This window comes from Parasteatoda tepidariorum, chromosome 4 (assembly GCF_982258835.1).
Source record: "Parasteatoda tepidariorum strain Cologne lab strain chromosome 4, Ptep-v5.0, whole genome shotgun sequence".
NCBI classification, from domain to species: domain Eukaryota; kingdom Metazoa; phylum Arthropoda; class Arachnida; order Araneae; family Theridiidae; genus Parasteatoda; species Parasteatoda tepidariorum.
This window is the reverse complement of record NC_141758.1, coordinates 13961059-13974640: the sequence shown is the minus strand read 5'-3', so window position 1 is coordinate 13974640 and position 13582 is coordinate 13961059. Positions and strand designations below refer to the sequence as shown.

The 13582-nt window shown below is 26.1% G+C and overlaps 1 long non-coding RNA gene across 2 annotated transcripts; it reads right to left on the bottom strand.

Annotated features, from left to right (window-relative positions):
- Positions 1-1375: 1375 nt before the first annotated feature.
- LOC147810730 (uncharacterized) lies at positions 1376-10502 on the bottom strand. 2 transcript variants are annotated; one of them, XR_015432945.1, is made up of 5 exons: positions 10360-10489; positions 7209-7248; positions 5962-6104; positions 3854-3977; positions 1376-1628 (listed from the first exon to the last, which is right to left on the bottom strand). It is a non-coding gene; the product is annotated as an uncharacterized LOC147810730 (long non-coding RNA). The 2 variants fall into 2 exon arrangements; XR_015432946.1 differs by lacking the exon at positions 7209-7248 and having other exon boundaries at positions 10360-10502.
- Positions 10503-13582: the final 3080 nt, after the last annotated feature.

The window sequence follows — 13582 nt, the reverse complement described above, 5'->3', positions numbered from 1 at the left end:
ACACAACATTTAAGGCGGGATAACGGGCCAATATACAGTGACCGATAGCACCGTCATCGGCCCAACATAGTTGGCCGAATCGGCTGCGGCAAAAAAGTGTCCGGCCGGCCGGCAGCTGGAGCCGATACTGATCAATGATGTCGGGTCGATGTCGGCCATTTGACACATCTTTATCGGGCCATTTTTGGCAAGTGCATATCGGAATTGTATTGGCTGTTTTCAGTTGTCCAGAAACATTAAAATTTCCCCGATAGAGACCCAATATTAAAATGACGCTGGTTTATAATGGACCAATATCGGCTGGTTTCAGCTTGCCGATAATGACCCATCATTAAAAAGGATATTATTTTATATTGCGCCAACAAGTAGCCAATAAATTTCCATAATGGACCAATATCGGCTGTTTTCAGCTTTCCGATAGTGACCCATTATAAAAAAGGATATTAATTTATATTGAGCCAACAAGTAGCCAATAAATTTCCATTAATATTTAGATTTTCTTCTTTAACTTTTTGCAGTGTTAATACTTTTTAGGACTATCGTTGTAGATTTGTTATTCTTGCAGCTACTTTTTTCCTTAGTGCCTGGTAGATCTAGTATTCATTTTTATTTAATTATAATTAAAACTTTTACTTTTTTATAATAGTTATATTTATTTCAATTCTGGGATACTCATATTAGGAAGCATTTTAACAAAAACTAAGTGGTTTGCAAAGGGCTGCATTGAATGTAACAACAAAAATTTTCTTTAAAATATAGCTTTGTATCAAATTTTTTATGATTTGTTGAAATGAAAGTAAGCTCTCCTTCTTTTCTAATATTTATAAGCATACTAACCCTTTTGTGTTTTATAATAGGAGATTGTATTATAGTAAATTATAGTTTGATCGATTCATCTAACAAAAATATAATAAAAGAGAGTTAAATATTTTTTTTTACATTCTTTTTTGTAGTTTAAATTAGAACTTTATATTTCATTTATTATTTTTTGCATTAACTACGCTTGTAAAAAGTCGAGGTATTAACTTTCCTAATCTTATTTATAAACAATTTAAAATAAAAAAATTTAAAGTTATTATAAATTATTCTCTAGGTATTAAGTAAAATTCTTTTGTGTTATTGTAAAGTATATAATTTAGTTATATAATTTTTTGTTTTCATTTAATAATTAATATCAATTTTAAAAAATTTAAATAAACAATTTTATTTTAGTTTGTGTTTCTTCTTAAATAATTTTTAATTTTAAGTGGTGATTACATGTTAATTGAAAATGCACATTATTTTCAATGTAATTATCTGGTTAATATCTTTTTGTATGCATATTTATTTAATGTTAGTGTTTATAATTGTCAGTTAACAAGGAAATAAGCAAATAAATGTTTGAGGAAATTTATTTCAACAATATATAAAAGCTTTTACTGACAAATGTTTTCATAAATTTATTTCATCAATAGTATTATAAATAATAGTAATAATATAGTAGTATTATAAAATTTATTTATTTCCAGTTTCAGCAATATTATTCAGAATTCTTCTTCCTTTCTTTCAAACACTTTCTCTGTCTCCGTTATCTCAGCCACCTTGTTACTGATGCTTGTGTGACGTCAGGGAATTTACTTCGACAGCACCTATAATTCAATTTTAGCGTTTAATGATTTCTGTATAAGATAAACAGCAAAAAAAAAATAAGAGAAATTCTCATTTACACTTTAAAATATTAATCAATACTTATCGAATATTAAGAGAACACAATCCAACCTTAAACTACAATATGTCTGTTTAAAAATTATTCCAGAAAAAATGTAAACAAAAGTAATTTTTATTGTAATTTTGGTATGATAATGGTAGGGTATTATATTAAAGTTAGTGTATAAGTATTATATGGTATTATTTAATGTTGTTATATACCAGTTATTATAGTTAAAAAAATGAACCAAACTCAAAACAGGCCTAAATAACATTTTAAATTGGCAACGAAGCCAATTAAAATTAATGTTAGAAATGCATTTAAAAATTCTACTTTTTAATGCGTAACTACTTGAATATTCTCACGAGACAAAATTTTTTTTTAAATAATCTATAAATTGGTGTTAATCAGCACTACGAAATCATTTACAAAACCGAAAGGCATATACCGATACTCACTAAATTTATAAAACTGAAAGAATAATTTTAAATTTATTTGACTTACTATTTTTTTGTTGTATTTAATGGCAACTTTACATAATTAGTATTTATTAGTTTTATACATTTTTGAAAGTTATATTACTAATGACTGATAGTCAAAATTTACCATAATAAAAACAGATTTCAAAAGCATAACATTAAAAAAAATAATTTCGTGTTTTCAGATAACGCCAGAAATATTAGTTTAGTGACTTTCTTCAAATATTCTATACCTACATGTTTATCATTAAGCTTATCTGACTTAACGAATAGAGAATGGAGAGTAAAAAAAAGTTCAATGAAGTACTTTTTTGCTTAAATAGATCTATAAGTGAGAAAACATCACTCATGTTGCAATTAGAATATTTGAAAAACAGATTATTCAGTTTAAAATAAAACAGTACCTAATGATAAACCAATCTGAAAATTCCATTCTTTAAATCTCTCAACGAATTTAAATTTTTGAACAACTTTCAAGATTGATATTTAAAATTTCGCCCCCAGCCATGATCTGAATTTCTGGGTAGCTAAAATGATTTAGGACTTATAGAAGAAACAAAGGAACAAACTTCTCCTTTCAAATTATAGCTAATTATAAATGTTTATATAAGCATGCTAAGTTCTTAAAATTTCTAAAATTTAAGCTATTTTTATGATAAAGTTCTTGTCAATTATTTTATTTTAAGTTAGTTTCCTCTTTTTTTTTTTTTTTTGATTTAAAAGCTAAATTGTTTTAAAACTTCAATTTATTACATGGATGTATCTACTGTATATCAAGAATTGAATTTTTGTTTTCCTTATTTGTTATGTTATCTTTCGAAGACTAGCTCAATAGTTTCCTTTACTATTACTAGATCACCAGGGAAGCAGGGGACCTTTACTATTACTAACCAGCTCAATATTAAAAATAAAAATAAAAAACACCATAGGGCTCTTATATGGTTATTGAGTAGTTGCATCTGAGCTCATTGTTTCCCCCGGTAACGTAGGTAGCTCCTCTGTTCTTTGTGTGAAAAAAGCAAATAAGACCTCTTTTACTAAAATATTTAAATTTTTACAATATATGTCTACGAGATGGCGCTGCCATAAACATGATTTTTTTTCCTTTTTTTTAAGTATAGCAAAAATAAGCAAAAAATTTTAATGCCTCAGATTTGAGGAAAATCCTCAATTTCAATTTATGATCACTATTTTATCTTATTATTTGGGCGTTAGAATGTACATATAACTTAAACACTAAATAGTTAATAAACTTTTTTGAAAAAAAATATCAATTTGCTGAGATTTTTTTCTTTTAAATAAAAATTATCAAAATTAAAGAATAATTCTTAAAACTTTTCAATTCTTATGAACATACATAATGATAACATGCACTCGAGTAATATTATAGAAATTAAAAAACTAAATCATAAAAACTTTTATTTCACTCAACTTTCATATTGGTATATATTTCCCTTTGCAAAATATTTTATGACAGTCACCTTATTTAACAACTTTCCAAATAATGAGATTTCATTTTATTTCCCCAAATTAAGAGCGTTAAACAAAAAATATTAATTTTTTAATCTAGTAATAGAAAAATGTTAAGATAATAGGTAAGATAAAATAGGATGTTTGCTGAGCTTAACTACTTAAATTTATAACATAACATGCACTACATCTGTAAAATTATAACATAAAATATTACCTGCAATTAATTGTAGGATCCTCGGATATTCTTGGATTGATTTGTCATGGAGAGGGGGTCATGGGGTCCAAATTGAGATCTTGAAGAAAGAGGTTGCTCAAAATTCTGTCGAATTGTGTTATAGCTGAAATTAACATAGCTAAACTTACTAATTTTAATAATAGTACACTGAACTTACTAAAATAATTTCATTAAATAAAGAAAAACGTAAAACAGTTTCAGAATATCAGAACTCATTATTTTGTGTCAATATAGCTGCAAAGCTATATTGCTATCATTCATTGACTTAATATAAGAAAAAGAAGAAAAAAAACAATAAATCTATACAAATTCTCCCCCCCCCCTCCCCAGTAGTAGCTAAAATATTTTTTAAATTTTTTATTTTTTAAATAAGATAATACAATCCTGATGCATCCTCTAAATTTTAGTCTAATATTTGAAAATAATGTGAATAAGTTCTTACTCTGTTTACTTTACACACTCACCCCCCCCCCAAAAAAAAAAAAAAATTATGCTTAAGAAATTCTTTCTGAACTGGCAATACATATATTATTTTAATTTAAAGCTCATTACAGATTTAAATAAATTTAACATTTCGAAATGAAAAGAGATGCTTCAATCATCTTAGTTAAAAAAAAATTACTAAAACTGCAAAAAATTAAAAATCTGTTTAGTTTCTATATAAAATAAGTAAACCACCTCTGTGTAGAGACCTCTTCTATTTACGACCACTTTTAGAAGGCACAGATAATGTCAGAAATATTAGTTTAGTGACTTTCTTCAAATATGCTACCACCTTCATGTTGATTATTAAGCTTATCTGACTTAATGAATAGAGAATAGATTGTAAAAAGAAGTTCAATGAGTACTTTTTACGTAAATAGTAAATAAATATGCAAACATCACTGATGTTGCTCTTGGAATATTTGAAAAACAGATTGACCAGTTTAAAATAAAACAATACCTAATGATAAACCAATCTGAAAATTCCATTCTTTAAATCTCTCAGCGAATTTAAATTTTTGAACAACTCTTAAGATTGATTTTTAAAATTTTCCCTCCTTGCGTGATAAAAGAAACAAAGGAACAAACTTTTCCGTTTAAAATATAGCTAATTTTAAATTTATATATAATTCAGTTAAGTTTTTGAAATTTTTATGATTTAAGCTTTTTTTATGATAAAATTCTTGTCTATTATTTTATTTTTAGTTTTTTTTTCAAGTGAAAAGCATAATTGTTTTAAAATTTCGATTCATTACATGGATCTACTGCATATCAAGAATTTGCATTCTTTTTCGTTATTTATTTTGTTATCTTTCGAAGACAAACTCAATAGTTTGCTTACTAGATCACCAGGGAAGAAAAAAAACATCAATCTAACAAACTCAATATTAAAAAAAAAATAATAATATTAAAAACACACCAGAGGGTTCTCATAGTTGCATTGAGCTCATTGTTTCCCCCGGTAACGTAGGTAGCTCCCAAGTTCTTTGTGTGAAAAAAGCACATCAGATCTCTTTCACTCAAATATTTAAATGTTTACAATATGTGCTACAAGATGGCGCTGCCGTAAACATGATTTTTTTTTTTTTTTTTTTTTTTTTTTTTTTTTTTTTTTTGAAGTATAGTAAATAAGTCAAACTTTAAATGCTTTAAGATTTGAAGGAAAGCTTCAATTTAAATTTATAATCACTATTTTACTTATTATTTGGGCTTTAGAATAGACATATAACTTAAACATTAAATAGTTAAAAAACCTTTTTATGAGCATACATAATGGTAACATGCATTCGAGTAATATTTTAGAAATTAAAAAATTAAAACACAAAACTCTTTTTCACTCAACTTTCATATTGGTATATATTTCACTTCAAAAATTATTTTATGGCAGCCACCTTATTTAACAACTTTCCAAGCAATGAGATTTTATTTGATTTCTCCAAATTAAGCACTTGAAACTAAAAATATTAATTTTTTTAATCTAATTGTTGAAAAATAGTTAAGAAAGATTAGAGGTAAGATAAAATAGAATGTTTGCTGAGCTTACCAACTTAAATTAATAACATAACATGCACTACAGCTGTAAAATTTATGACATAAAATATTACCTGCAATTAATTGTATGATCCTTAGATATTCCTGGATTGATTTTGTCATGGGGATGCCAACTAAATTGAGATTTTCCAATTCATTGTAAAAGAGGTTGCGACAGTTATCTGCTCAATCCTCCAATCGCTCCAAAGTGTTATATCTGAAATTAACATTGCTGAACTTACTAATAATAATAATAGTAAACTAAACTTACTAAAATAATTTCATTAAGCTAAGAAAAACGTAAAACAGTTTTAGAATATCAGACCTCATTATTTGGTGTCAATATAGCTGCAAACAATTGTGCTATCACTGTCCATTGTTGACTTATATAATAAAAAAATGAAGAAAAAAAAACAATGAATCTATTCAAATTCTACCCCCCCAGTAGTAGCTAAAATAATTTTTAAATTTGTTATTTTTTACTTAAGATTATACAAACCTGATGCATCCTCTAAATTTTAGTCAAATATTTGAAAATAATGTGAATAAGTTCTTACTCTCTTTACTTTACACACACACAAAAATCAGATTATGCTTAAGAAATTCTTTCTGAATTGACAATACATATATTATTTTAATTAAAGCTCTTTACAAATTTAAATAAATGTAACATTTCGAAATGAAAAGTGATGCTTCAATCATCTTAGTTAAGAAAAATTACTAAGACTGAAAAAGATAAAAAATCTGATTAGTTTCTAAATGAAATAAGTAAAAATAAATGAATTAATTAATAAAAACTTAAATAATTTATTACAGAATTTATTACATTTATTAGAATTTATTACATTTATTATTGAAATAATTTATTACAGAAAATTTGTAAGAAATATCAATATTTAGGAGATATAGTAGTTTTTTGTTTTGTTTTATTTTATACTTTTGACAGTATAGAACTTTTGCGTAATGGTAATTTTTAAGTTTTTTTAGCGGGAAAATTTTCAGGTTTCTTTTTATTATTTTTCTTATAAATCCTTTTTTACAGACTCTTAAGAGTACAGAAAGAACATGTTTCTAATTTACGATGTATGCATTAAAACAACGTATACAAAACTACATTTTCTTAACATTTACTTAAACAAGTCACGCGTCCAAAAGTAATCATGCGATTAATTATACACCTTATATATGAAATCGTTAACTTTAATTTTGAAAGGTAAAGTTGATAAAAGTTAAGATAAATATTGGTAAAAGTTAAAATAAATAAAGAAAGAAAAATAAAGATAAGAAAAAGTTGTACCGAATATTATAATCAGTTACTTACACGGTGTTTAAAAATTCCATACTGATTGCCCTCAATATACCTACAAATGGATATAAAAGAAATTCAAGTTTACATCTTATCTATTAAATAAGTTGCATTAATAAATGTAGCAAAAAATCTAATATTCGAAGGGTAAATTAAATAAATTTAACTAAATAATTAATTTTTTAAATACAGCGAAACCACCGAGAAAGACCAACTCTGTGTAGCGACCTCTTTTATTTACGACCACTTTTGAAAGCACGGAATTTTTTCTATAGACTTTACAATAAAGAAAACCTTTAAACGAGACCATCAAAACCTACCCCAAAACCACTGTAATAAGGTCAAAGAGGGGAAAACGAAAAAACTATCAACAGAAGAAATCTTAACGAAACAAATAAGTAGATTTAAATGTATTAAAATTATTTGTAAGTGGCTCTTATTTAGAGCGCTCTTTTTTCCGATCTCTACAAGAGATATCCTCATGGTGCAGTCATTGTGCTCTAAAGACAATGCTATCATTTATTTATTTTAAGAGCTAAGACTTAAATTTAAGAAAAAAAAATATTTTCTAAAAAACTAAGAATCTCAAACAAACAAACCTCTTCTCTTATTTAAAATCTAAGAATTAAAATCTCTTGCAGAAAATCATCCACCTTCCATAACATTTACTCAATCATAGTCAATAGAGGTAAGCTCAAGAACGACCAATTTCCATTAATAACCATTTTACGGAGATTGTTCACTCCCGAGAGGTTTCACTGTATAATCAAAGACTAATGCTAAGCCGTAAGAACAAAGATGGGATACGGCAACTCAATTTTAGCTTTCAATAAGTGTACTATTTAGTGTATAAGTATATATATTTACTTACTATTATTCTTTTTTATCTATTTTCATACATGCTATCATATTTAACACTAGAAAGACTGAAACTTAGTATATACCTAAATTGCCCAAAATCAGTCAAAATGACTGGATGGTAAAAGAATAAATAAAGAAATTTATTTAAAATTAATTTTTAATATTTTTTATATTATTTACAATTATATAACAAGTTATTAGTATATTAACAATAAAAAAATTACATGTTGCACAAAATTCTAAGAAATTGTGTCATTATATAAATCATTGTTTTTATAATTGAAATTAAAAGCAGTAAAAATGACTTCCTGGGGCAATGTAGTGTTAATTATTTTCAAAAAATAGGTAGAATAATTCTTATGAACAAGAATATGAGGGTAACTTTATATTTTTAATGCATAGAGTTCATCTATTACTCAATAAGTATTGTATATTAAGCGTAAAATTTTTTAAAAAAAAACTGTGTTCAAAAAAATATTTTACCTTCTAAAAATTCAATAGATAAATTATTTTAAATAGTTAACCACAAAATAAAACTTCATAAGGTTAAGTAAGGTCAAACATAATAAGGTAAGGTAAAACATTTTTTAAAATATAAATGAATGTCATATCCACACCTTATTTAAATAAAGCATTGCATTTTGAATAAGCCTTATAATCTCCTAATATTTGATTAATTGTATTTATTTACCTTTTAAAAATTGCAATGCTGATTAGAAAGCTTCATTTTTTTGCTATTACAAAATTACATTGTGACATTTAAACTAAGTCTTTTCCTATTGAAAACAAATAGGTTGCTGAAAAGTTATTATTATAAGATAATATTATAGTACCATTACATATTAAAGTTTTTTTTTTCTCTTTAAACTTATTTTTACTTAATTTGTACTTAGTATTGAGACTTTTTTTCTTTAATATTTTTATTTACTCTACAATTTTTATTATACAATTGTATACTGTAATGGTAAGCTGTTTTAAACATGAAAAAATATGTTTGTCCAGTTAAAAGTCTTTTCCTTTTCAAAACAGTTACATTATTGAAAGATGCAATGTCATAAGATTATTACCCATAATACTTTGAGTTATTATTTGACAGGCCCTTAAATTTTAAATAAACCAGTAACAATTTTAATAAATAAAATAATTTACTTAGATTTAGGTATTGTCTTTAATTTTCAGAATAGAATTTTGTTTCCTAAATTTTGTATATTTTAATAATATGTAGTACATCATTATTAATATTAAAACAAATTTGGATAATTAAACCAATAATCAGATTGATTAAATTTTAATGATAAACCATTTTAAATAGGAAAAAAGTGAATTTGGGCACTTAAAATAAACATTTTCTTTTAAAAAAATTTAGATTCATGAAATTATATTAATACATCCATGGCAAGCAAGGATAGATAGGTATTCTTTAGCCAAGAATACATCATTTCAAACATGAAGAATTAAATTTGTGCTTCAAACTGAGCATTTTCCTTTTAAAAACAATTGTTTATGATAACTACAATCATCAATATTATCCTAGCACCGTAACATATAGTGAATGTTAAATTAATTTTAAGAAAATTTAAGACATTGTATTTCAGTATTGTCCATTTTTATATACATAGTACATTATAAACATTTACAAACGTTACAGTCTTATGGCTTTGCAGCAATAACAATCTAATTTTCTTTCAAAAATAATGTAATTGCTTTGAAAGGGAAAAATCTTAGTTTTAATTACCAAATTTATTATTTCAAGTTTAGATAGTAGAATGGCGAACCAATATCATTTTTAAGTAAAGTAAACAAAAATGATCCAATAAAAGGAAGATAAGTCTTAATTCAAAATGCAAGGCTTTTTTTCTCTTAGTTTCAAATTTGAATGACAATCATTTTTTCTTAAAAGAATGGTTTGTCTTATCTTATTCATAGTTATTTTTTTTAAAACGGTTTATCAATACAATTTTGAGAGGATAAAATAAAATAAAAGTTAATTAATCAATTAAGAAATCAAACGCTTAATTTCAACAATGTTTTGGAAATGATTGATGTAATTAATTGAAATTCCTTTTAATTAAATGACAGTATATCTTATAACATTAAAAGTATACAATATTTCTCAATCAGAATTAAACTCATAGCATATTTTAAAACGTTCTAACATTGTAGTGCAGCTTTTACATGAGCATGCAAAACAATTATAAAACTTTTAAGTAAAATAGTAAGGAAATTTTTTTTTCAAATAGCATACATTTTAGAAATTTTAACATTTCGAACAATTTTTAATTCAGAAGCATTTGAAATTACTTACCCGAAATAAACGTTCTTCCATGAAGTTCCTTGACGAGAATTTTTCGGGGCATCTCACTTTTTCTTCCAAAATACATTAGCCCTTTGTACAGCCGAGACTGAACAACGCCAGTTCGCAAATGGACCACACATTTGAATGTCTTCCTATTGGGTATATTTTAAAAACCCCGTTTAGGAGGAGGGGTCTCCTTCCAAGGAGTATTTTTTTTAATTTTGAACTTTTTTTCACATTCCTTCCAGCATTAAACTCATAATTTAAATTTGTTTTTAAATATTTTCCTTTTGATATGTAATTAGTAAATCCATTAGAATAAATTTCTAATGTACTATATTTGCTTGTTTCACCTTGTAAAGTATTGTCTTTTTTTGAGAAATTTTGTTTTTAATTTCATTTTTTTCTCAATTTGATGGACTAGATATATCTGTCAATACACGCAAGAAAGTGTTTTATAAATACTGAAAATGATATCTTCTGAAGCACAGTACCTCTATATTTGGGTTATAAAGGAAGTGCTGTGCAAAAATTGTGTGCACCATTACAAGGGTTGGTTAGTCCCAATGTTTGATCCTGGAGTTGTCTTGACTTCTGGGTTGGGTTCAAAATTTAAAAGAAAACGTATATATATATATATATATATATATATATATATAAATGCAATATTGGCAAAGCAGAAATATTATCTGGGTCATAAGGAAAATTGCCAATGATTAATTTCAGATGCAATTCTCAAGTAAATTTATTAAATTTTCAATAAAAACCAACCGTAAGTAAAAGTTTACCTGTTAAGAATTATTTTCGGCATCAAAGAAGAGTAATTGGTTTATTCAAATTTATATAAAAGAAAAGTTTAAGGTGCATAACAAGTTCACGGTGAGATTGTAATGTCCAAATGTCCAGCATGTAGAAATTCAATCACCCATCCTAAAAAAATATTTTTCCCGCTCCTACTAAAAGAATTGATTTAATAATTATTTTAATAATTGAAAAACCATTCGTTATTTATAAGAGATTTTAAACAGAGAAAATATAAAATAATTTCTGAATAAATTAATTACGTTAGATGAAAGGGAGCTAGTATAGACATTTAATGCAAATTTGTCATAAGCGCTTATTAAATAAAATTTTTAACTCATGAGGCATTTTCTTAACAATGACTTGGACGCATTACTAAATTCTGGTAAATATCTGAACATAAAAAGGAGTTTTTTTTTCCAATTTTTTTTTTAAATCTTGTTTTCGCACACACTAGCTCTACTACTCAGGGCTAGAGTGGATAATCTTGGTATCTTGTTAAGTACACATTTATTTTAAATTATTTATTATCCAAGCCATATTAGGGAATAAATATTGACACATATATAACTCAAAATACTAATTCGTAAGAGAACTTTTCACTATACTAAGAAAGAAATTTTTAAAAAATTTTAAGTGTCAACTTTAAATGTATATTGAGACACAGTCCTGGTAGTTCTACCTATCGCGGGAGATAGAAGTATGGTAGCTATTTTTTCCTTGATATTTAAGAATTTTTTTTTTTAGTAAAGATAAAAGGTCTATGATTAAAATGACTATATTCATAGCTATATTTAAAGATTAACCATTTGATCTCCTGTTATCAAGTTTTTGATGGAACTAACCCGAATATGCATGGAGAGGAAAACCACGAAAACCTCCCTCGGTTTCCAGAAAAATAAAATTCAAAATTTCCTGAAAATTAAAATATCAAAAGAAGAAAGTCCCTCCATCTTCAAAGAATTTTCGTATGCTGTCTTTAGACAACTGTTACATTCAGATTTACGGAGCTAAATTTTTAAGGAAATTTACAGGTTTTAGGACGGAAGGAAGAAATATCATTCCACACCAATATTTTGATTATTGTTCATTCTTTGACCACTTTATCGCCAACTAATCTCACTGTAGGTGAGGTAAATTAAATGAGTCAGCGAATTAGTCTGAAATTCACTGCAAGAAGAATTTCTGAGATTGGTGAGTGATAGCGATTTGAACAGGGTTGTGTACCTTTTAATATGTTTAAAATAAAGCATAAAATATTCTTAAGCGTAAAAGTGGGGTATTTAATAAAATTAAGGCAAACTGTGAGATCGGAGCCAACTCACATCATGAAGCGATCTCATAAGAACTGTTGTGAGGTTGAAAATAGTACCGAGGTTCGGTGAGTGATAGTGGCCTCGGCGTCCAATAATAAAGTTTTTTTCTTTCATGTAACTTTTTTTCCGAGCTTTTGCTTCCGTTACCTTTTTAATTACTAATTAGTAATTCTCACCTAATTATGTGTTTATTGAGCAATATTGATAACAAATGCCGGAGTTCAAGATAAAAAGTTTGTAAAATAAGATTATTTTAGAAAATATTGAACAGAAAATAAAGAAATTATCTATCTCATCTTCCGAATAAAATAAAAGTAATTTCTTTAAATAGTTGTGTGCAAAAAAATTTTTAAAAATAGTAAATAGAAAATGGAGGAATTCTTTATCCAATTTTTTGAATAAAATAAAAGTTATTTCTTGAAGTGGTTATATGTAAAAAAAAAAAAATGGCTCGAAATCGTAACTAACTTTTATATTTTTTTGGTGATTAAAAATTTATGTGATGCATAGCAATAGTAATAATAATAATAATAATTGTTTTTGATATCATTCCTTTTTAAAGCATGTGTAATACGCAGCTCTCTTTTAACCGTGACCTTCAGAAATGTTTCTGTGCCCTTTGGCAAGACATCTACGTCTACATCCTTGTATCCAGTATTCCCCCCTTGGCCAAAGGACCCCCCTTGCCTTCAAATAAGGTAGAACCCTTTTCTGAGAATCAGCAATAGAACCTTGTTGCTAGCACATCTGGCTATTTGAAAGGAAGAGTCTGTGCATCGTTTACAAATTGTTTTAAAAAATTTTATTATTATAAATTTTTTTTTTGCTTGATTAAAGGAGCATCAAGAGGAAAATGCATTCATCCTAAATTTTCTGTTACAGCACTAGTTTTTTTCTTTCTTTTCTTAAAGCATTACTGATATAATATTCACAAGTGTATGCAAATTTCGTAATGCAAAATATATCACTTGATAAAAAAATTAAGAATTAACCTCATTTAATTTTAAAATATTTTTTTAAAGATATGCTTATTATTTAGCGCTATATGTCATTCTTTTTTTTTTTCTTTTTTTTCTGTTCTTAAACACTATTTAATTCAATCCAATCAACCAAAA